Genomic DNA, 9,439 nt, shown 5'->3' with positions numbered 1-9,439 from the left:
TGGGCACGAGATGTTTGCACGTGTCGTGGTCATAATTCGTGATGGACAAAACAAATCGGCATACCATAAAAATCGTTCAACAATTCTCTTCTGAATGATACATTCATTATTCCCCTAGCATAATTACGTTTCGAAATATAACGATTCTTTATCTCTCGTTTTATCTCTCGTTTTCTCTCGTCATCTCTCGTTATATAATGCACCCACAATAATCTGGAAGTTGGAACAAAAAAAATCTTCTCATCAACACGACTTCCCATGCAGTACGACGAACTCAGAATATGTTGTTCTCTGCCCATCTTTCGGAGCATTTGCTAATCTGCACCCGGATGGTGTTTGTCATGGAGCCGAACTCAGAGCTGGCTGCCCGGCAGTGCACGTGTAGGGGAAGGTGGGGTAAAGGCTGAAACAGACTCTTTATTAAATACATTATAATTATTCTCGCATCAATCGCTTGCGGGAGGTGCGTGCGATTGATGCGAGCGTGCTTCCATGTATTTGAATAGGCTCTCGCATGCGATTTCCTGACTGCGGAAAGAGTCTGTTTCAGGCAAGGCGTTTCAGGCATAAGACGACGGACCAGCCTTGGGACCAGCCAAGTTTTGAGGTTAAATATCTTGCTACGCTGCTCTCGAACCTCATATTGTTTCTAGTCTTCTGAATCCTTAATTCTTCCTCTTTTGATATATATATGCTGAGACTGAATCTGAAATTCAAGAAATATAGGTGGTGGTCCGTGGTTACTCTTAAAGGGTGGCATGTCGAACTATCATTTAAAAGAAAAAACGCGGGGTAAGACGGACCACTCAGCAGTATGCGACAGGCCTGCTATCCATTTATTTTCTGCTCTTTACCCTTGTAGGTACTGGTACTTACGTTGCGCGGCACCCGTTCCGGAGTGCACCTTAATGTCACAGACTTATAACCTTTATCATACCTTTATCACAGACCTATATCACAGACCTACCTAAGTCAATGGGAGAAAATTGAAAGGCGTCTTTTTTGGACAAACGCCATTCTAAACACTTTCAAACACAGAAAACTGAATTATAAGTAACTATGACACACTGAACATGAAAATGACACCCGTGACCCCCTGTTTATGTTCTTGGGTCATTTTAGGTCACGAATGGTATCTAACAGCTTTTGGCGAATAACTTTTGATAAAGGCACGCTACAGCGATGAAAATGTCTTATATTTATTCAGCTCGACGATACGGGTCGACTGATATGCAACATGAGCCTTTCCGGTCAGGCCATGCCCTTGACTTTTACTTGAGGTCAAATTTTCAAGTTGTCCTTTCAAGGTCAATTCATAGTTCATTCGATGCGTCTTGGCGAGTGGAACGCGATGCTGGTAACTGAAAGCCCGTGCATGTTTTGAGTTAAAAGTTATTGCAGAAAAGAACTATTTCGACAAAAATCATCAATTTTGGCAGTTTTTGCCCACTTCAGGCAAAACTATTGACGTTGCGTCAAATCTGGGAAATCGCTCAAAAAAGCTTTAATAGGCTATCAAATGCGCTTTTCCGGGGCACTGTACCTGTATCAGTTTCCGGGTTATGCGTCGGCTTGTTGTAACTTGTCGACATTCGACCTGAAATTCGGTGAATTTTGACCCTCAATGACCTCTGGTCACCTGACCTTCGACCTGACCAAATAAGTGGCCGAAGTAATTTTGTCATTATTTTTTTTACACTCTTTCGAACGCCGCCTTTTCCGTATCGCTACGTGGCCGTGGCCCAGGAGCCGAGTCAGAATGAGGAATGAGGATGTTACCCCCCCCCCCCTTCCAGCAGGGTGTGGAAATTCAGGACTCCCAGCGGGGCGCTGGTTAGAGAGCGATTGATCCCTTTGTGAGAAAATGGAGCGACGTTTTCCCGGCCCATTCTGTGACGAATTCGTGATCAGCATTCAGCATTTGACCACCGAATATTCGTAAATCCAGCGCTCGTAAGAGTTGGACTTGCAAGGGTTATTGCGGTTTAAGTCCGTATCCCAGAAGGCCAGTAGGCTCCAGTATAGGCGTCAATCATCTGACATCTACGACCATGGGGAAACTAAGGAAACTAAGCAATAAGCATGGCTAAGGGCCTGTTTCACAAGTTTTAATTCTTAAATAGGTACTCTTGTCTTTTGTCGCGAGTCATTGTAATGCATAATAGCAGCTGGAATCCGTCTCCTCTGTATGAAAGTCTAAACCGTCACCTCGGCTTACCGCGGCCACAAAACAGTCGGTAAGTGGCTGTGACAAATTAGGCGCTTTGCTGCGCCGTGACCGCCGCGGGCCTGTCAGTGGACTTTGGTCGGCGCTGGCCTCTCGCGGGGAGCGGGTGTCGGGGACCGGTCGGGTCGTCTGCCGCCGCCGGCGGGCGCCGACGCCGACTGGAGAGCGCACGTCACCGATTGCGGCACGATCGGCGGCTCAGCGGCGTCATGGGCTCGTGACGGGGCGTGACGCCGCGCCACTGTCGTGACGGTCGTCTGGAGTACGCGAGTGGCCGGCACCACCTTGCACGAGCGATGTGCGTGCACGGCCCACGCATAACGCTGGAGACGGGATGACGCCGCAGCTCGTGGGAAACGGACAATGTTTGGTTTTAGCAGAATGGCCCGCTTTGCACTGCAAAGCGTGCTGCGTGATAGAGCAGAGCGGCCTCCTTCTCACAAATTATTCATGAAGCGGTGATCTTCAGCAAGCTTTAGCCAACTAACTGTGCACTTTAGCGTGAAAACTCTCGGTTGACTTGCCTGATATTGATACTGACTGAATAGACTGACTTGATATTTCCTTGGCACCACGACTTGTTTGTCATCTTAAGTAAGTGCTGAGATGATTGTAAATGCTGAGAAGGCCAGCTAGTTCATAAAACGAAACTTATAAGTCTCTGCTACGCCGGTGGTGTTATTTTCGCACCTCCTTACTAAGCTTCCGTGTCTGATTTGTCGTAAGTGTGCTCACATATTCACCGTTGGCAAGATATTCAGCGGCAACAAATAACCGAGAAGAAGCTGACCACTAAGCTCTGCACCTACCTTTGGCACTTTTTTATCATGAGTGCATCCTTTTCATAGATTGAGCCATGGCTTCTGAACTATACCGCGACAGTACAGACGATGCACGAACAATAGATAACAATAAAACAAACAATGAAAATAATTAACAACTAGTAAGCTGCGAAATACCTCCTACTTCGACCTAAGATGTCTAGCCGTAAAGCATAAAATCATATTGAACAATATGATCGATCCACATTCTGAAATTGCGTGGCGATTACTACTCAGGCATTATAGGTAGTGAAGTTTAGTCTGGCCATTGAGCATTGCCCACGACAGTAGCAACTAGCATGAGCTCAATTTCAAAGGAATGAATAAGGGCAAATTTCAGCACACAGCCTTTACGGATGATTCCAAATTTTTCCGATGAAAAAAGTAAAACGTATTGATCTGCGAAAAGAAAGCATGAGAGAAAAAAGATGAGAAAATGTGTTAAACTCAATGTTTTAATTAAACTACAGCTGGTTTTGAAAGCCTTTACTGCTACTTTTGTAGCTGGAAAGGTTTTATTGATAAACGAATTTGATCCGTTTTATTTTAGATAGTACCTTGAATTTGAAATGAAACCATTTTATGTCATTTATATACATAGCTGTCTACCTGTCATGGTTTTAAGAAAACCAATTACTAAAATCTTTCCGGACTCGGAATGGAGTCGAGGTCCCATCAAATAAATGCACACTGGCCGTTTTCACGACGGAATAGCAGGCATCTATTTAATCCCCATTTAATCCTTTAGTTCCTCAGGAATTTTAGTAGTTCTTTTTAGTAGGTTCCCCAGCTTTCGAATGAATGGTGCGTTAGTTTGCTATTTTTCTATTAAATATCACATCGATTTACTTTATCTAAGGATTATCACTAATATCAACATAAAGCGTAAGCACAATTATAAAATTATGAAATTATTAAATACTAGTACAATAGTTAAAAAAAAGATACTGAGTTGCCAGGCTACAAAGAATATATTCATTTATGGCGCACGACAGACATTTAGAAAGCAGCGCCCTGTTTTATTGCACGCTGCTAGCCGCTTCCATTGGGTTTTGCAGGCCGACGTTATTGGTCGTTACACGTATGATGTCACGCGACTTGTGGCCTGTCACGGCTCTTTAATGATCTCCACTAAATGAATGCAACAATGGCCTTTTAAGTTGATCTCTGTGGCCATCTGTCTATGGAGCGACCAATATGAAAGTTGGGTGAATTTACCGGGGTTACATGACTATGAGCAAACAAATGTGTATCAGGAATGGATTTAGGTGGAGAATTGCGCTGGACCATGAGTGCTCGAACGCTCCCAATTCCACGCCGGTTTGGCTTTGGAGCCGAGACAGACGATGCGGGTCAAGGTCACCGCTGGGGTAACGGTGGATTGGCTGCGCCCGAGCACCCGTAACGCGGCACAATTCTCCATCTATGGATTTTCCTATTCGCTCAGCATTGTGATAGGCGTTCGTAATAGCATTTACTCTGCTCATGTACCTATCCCCGGTTATTTAAAAGAAGTTTTTGTGGGGGAATATCACGGCTTTAGGTACTCGGTGGCCCTATTCACGACTTTCAAAGAATGCTCCTATAACTAAACACCGTACAGACCTACTGCATTAGTGAATCTGACAGAAGGTCTGTGGAATTACATCCCCCCTCACCACACCCCTAAAAACTCATCCAGTGTCCAAAACCACTTTTATCGACTCGCCAAAAAAAAAAAAAAAAACACACACACACATATACACACACAAAGCATGGGGCATGTCAGCTCTCAGTTCATTTATCATTGTCTTTACCATGGTTCAATTGCATTGCGCGATTTAAAGCACGTGAGTGCCTATATAGTATATATGTAGAAAATAATATCTACAGCAAAACATCCAAAATTACAAAGGCTACAATGCTTAAAAAGTAGGTTCATCAAGGAAGCCCATTTTTACTTGCGTTGTGTTCCCAACCATGCGATTCCAACGCGGGCTATTCGCAACGTCTGTTAAAGGAAGACTGCCACCTTCAAAAAGTTTTCTCAGATCGGCTTATGATTTATTCCCTGGACAAAACAAAATTTTAGAATTCACCTGACAAAGTATCATCACGTGAATCGCGAAAAAAATTGTCGATTATCATACAATTATCAATCGGTTAATGTCTAGCGACAATGTTTACACATCACTAGACTTCAAGGTCATAAGATTATGACATTTTATTTGAAAAAGTAAGGTATTTTATGATTTACTAATATATGATTTCATAAGAAATTGGCCATGTTTAATTTACTTTGCATTTAAGTTCGTAAAACATTTAAAAAATCATGGCTCATTTGGAATGGGTCTGGCCCATGTTAAACCCCATTTCCCACACTTTTTTGGAAAAAATGAACTACTGAATATAAAGTTTAACTTTTATTTTGACACTCCAAAATTCTTCTCTGATCTCGAAACAATCAAAGTTTTGACATATATTTACCAAAAGATAAGAAAATTCATGTTTCAAAGTTATCGATAAACAGTAGAGATGTCGGTTTTCTTGGACTAAAAAAATGGCATCAAACTGAACTTTGGTCTCCGATTTCTCGCAAACGGGTTCGAATTTCGGAAAACCGACTTCAGTCTGGGACATAGGTGGCTCAGCTCTAGTGAAAACCGTTTTGTGAAAAAAAGGTGGCAGTCTACCTTTAAGGCACGTTAACAACTGACAAGCCGCCACCGCTGCCACTTATTCATAGATGGTTGATATCGCAGCTTGGGCGTCAGCAGCGCGGCCCACAACGCGTCGGCGCCAGCGCACGCAGCTGTTGGCACTCGGCAGCCGGTGTTGCGACTTAACGGCCGGCCGGCCCCATGAAGGAGAAGCTCTTGGTGAAGCTTTGTGATCGCCTCATAGCCGCCTTGGATGTCATCTTTCTTGGCAGATCCATCCGTTCAGATGGTGCGGTGCAGTCTGGATAAAGGACGAAGTCCAACGCCGCTAACCCCGCGACCGCCACCCCACAACGTGGCCGCAGACCGTACGGGCGTGAGGGCCGTAAGGGCCACCCCGCCATCCGGTAGGTGGCTGAGCAGCCGGGCGCAGCGGCGCCTGGGCGGCGGCCGCGCTGAGATGAAGTCCCAAACCGCCATGTCGCCATCACCGCCATCACCATTGCTGCAGCTGTTCCCAACCGCCTCAATCGCCGCCGTTTTGCCAGCAGTCGCGCCGCGGAATGGCAGAAGCTCCAGAGTAGCCTCCAGCGCCCCTCTCCGCACGTGTGCAGGTGCACTGCGCCGCCGCCGGGTCCGACGTCCAGGCAGAACATGATATTTCCATGCTGCTCCGACGGTGGGCTGGTCTTGTTTGGGCGTTCCTCCACTGTGACGTCGGTCACGCCTGCCCCGGCCAGGGCGCAGAGGCCGACGTGTCACCATCCGGTTGCAGTCCTCAGTCGGGTCGCAACGTGTACCTCTTCCGCAGCGTGGAGCGCGCTCCCGCTGGGCAGCGATACAGCCAAAAGTAGCATAGCATGCGGGCGGCCAGCGCTGCGCCGGACAGCGGACCCCTGCCGGGGGTATGCCGGTCTCGGCCATTAGCGGGGTCGTCGGGGCCGAGGCTGTACATACAGCTGGTGACCGCGTGAGCCGCCAATCGAAGCTCACGGCTTATAAGCTCGACGCGGGCATCACACGCCGTCCCGATGGGAGCTCCACGACGCCGCCGCGAACTCCAGCGCGGCTCGCAGCGCGAAGACCAGTACGGACGGCCGGGGCAAACGGTGTGCGGGAGTCGCAGGCGACGTTCTGCGGACAGAAAGGGTTGGGCATAAGCTGGTCGGCAGGACACTCTTGAGCCGAGCCTTTGATGTAATTACAGATGATCCAGAAGCATGCACAAAAATTCATGACACACTATTCTCATTTATGTATTTGCTACATATGATATGATATACCAGCTCATGATCAGTGACGCATTCTGGGCAATATGTTCTAAAGTGAAGTAACTGAAGTTACAGCTTAAAAGCTTAAAAAAAACAGCTTAAAAAAAAACACACACACACATTCGATAGCTTATGAGAATAACATGCCTTGTGTGCTTAATGCAGGAAAATATTTTTTCCACTTTTTTAGAAACAGCAAAAGAGTTGTCAACAAGCCATGTCAACTATCTAAGCAATTTTTATGGAAACTGCTCTAGCTAGCTTAAAGTTCCACAACGTTTCCGGAGCACCGTACCCAAACTCAGTTCATGTTACAAGAAAAAACAGTAATAATGCCTCCTAATTTTGAATGAAATATAGGTATGAGTAATTTGATTTGGAAAGCAACAAATTTCCGCACATCATTTTAGCAAAATTACTATTTTCTTCAGCCATCAGGTTACACAAAACTATAGTAAACTTTATGATCTAGTTTACACAAAACCAAAGCCCCGATTTTAACAAATGTAGATAAAATTTAAACAATTTTAAAAAATGTATCGTGGAGAAAATGAAAAGTGTAGATTTGTAAAGCCGGGATATTTCAATTTCACGGATTAGGCACTTAAAGAAATATCTTCACCTTTCTTTGAGCCACCAGCCTTCACCCAGTTTTACACGAATGTAGTGAAGCAGACAATGTGGCAACTCAAAACTGTGATGGTTTGAGATAATTATGACGGTAAAAGAAAAAGCAACACAAGGTTCCTTACCCTCGTTTTTTCACATGGGTTCAGATGAGGCTTCAACTGTTGCCGACCTGAGGAGCTATAGGGACTTGAGCTTTCCAAAACTCAATTTCTAAGGGCACTGAGCAGTGTTTGGCTTTCACACGAATGCGATAGTAAGTTATATGAAGTTGACAAAGCAAGCAAAGCAAAGCATGATGCCCCGCGCGTCCGCCCGCGACCACGCCCCGCGTCCGACTCCCGACCGCCGCGTGACCCGAGGCGCCCGGCGGTCACGTGACCTACCGGCCGGGACTGCAAACGGCCTTCACCACCATTCTTGTATGACGTCATATCCTACTGAGGTGCTGATTGGTCGGAATTAGATACCTGAAGGTAATTATCTGCCGTAGTTATTTTTGTTTCATTGTTTTGCGTGTTTTCTTATATGAAATGTAATTAAAAAATTTGTCATATTTTAATCACCATTAAAACATAACTGAATAGGTATAAAAGAGAACTCGATATATACTTTCCTTGTTTTTAAGAATTCCGGAATTAGATACCCGAGGGAGCAAAGAGGGAGCAAGTTGCCACGCTGATTTAATACCTCATAGTCGAAAGGTGGGCTACTAGAACCAAAAATTGCTGTGTTTGTAAATAAATAAGTGATTTGAGGGCAAAAAATGCCCGGATTTAAACTTCTAAAATTATTTTGAACATAAAATATTTCAGTTTGAGGGATGTTAAGGCCTCTAAGGGTAGGTACTTTTTAGGTATCAAATAAGTTCCTCTGCGAAAGTTCCGTCGTGAAAACGGCCACTATGTATGTACGTCAACATGCATGTCTCGCAAACCTTTTTGTCAAGACTGCACATCAGTTCATTACAGGGACAGAATCGTTTGTTTTCGTTGCCTGAGCCCGTCAAATCGGAAGTGGGCAGCTAGTAAGCGTTCACCTCGCAAGATGCAGCCTGAACAATCCACAGGAACTGATTTGCCACTTCCCGCTGGAAAACCCGGTTTACTCACGACCCGTGGGGCAACGCTACATACCAAGATTAACATACTATATATTTACATGACGTGTACATGACGTGACCTCAGCCTCAGCCGTCTAACGCCAGGACACGTCCTCAGCGGTGGTGGTGGGTCGGACATGGGACCACCGGAACTCTCTCCCGCGGGACGGCGAGCGGGTAATCCCCGTTCAGGGGCCACCACTGTGTCACCCACCGCGACGGTCGGGTCACACCGGAACAGCTCGGCACACGGTGGAATGTGTCACCAGCCGGCGTCACACTCGGTAAAGAGAAACATGGATGACTGGTAGCCTGTGGTTGCGTTTAGCAAGCAGCATGGCTAAGGCTGAGTATTATTCGTGGTGATGAGATCGTCGAACTGCCAATGCATTATTTTGTGGATTGGCTTTAGTTGCAATTGTTCAAGACAACTTCAATGTACCTACATGCAGAGTAGCAATGGCGTTTGTTACATGCTCCTTCCTGCTTAGACCTCCAGGCTCCATGCACCTACACAGATTTGATACTACATAGGTTTAGGTATGTAACATAGGTATGTAATGTAATATAGGTATAGGTAATGTATGTTATACATCTCCATACCGGTATACTAAAGGCGGCCGCAGGCTAAGCCATTCGGCGGCCGAGATTTGGCAAAACAGTAATTCGGCGTGTGACATTACGTATTGGCGGACGCCGAATCACACGCCGAAGCGAGACAAAGCTCAGCTGAATGTTTCCAGCCAGTTATA

Source organism: Amphibalanus amphitrite, unplaced genomic scaffold (assembly GCF_019059575.1).
Source record: "Amphibalanus amphitrite isolate SeventyFive unplaced genomic scaffold, NRLGWU_Aamphi_draft 000392F_arrow, whole genome shotgun sequence".
NCBI classification, from domain to species: domain Eukaryota; kingdom Metazoa; phylum Arthropoda; class Thecostraca; order Balanomorpha; family Balanidae; genus Amphibalanus; species Amphibalanus amphitrite.
This window is presented reverse-complemented; position numbering follows the sequence as displayed.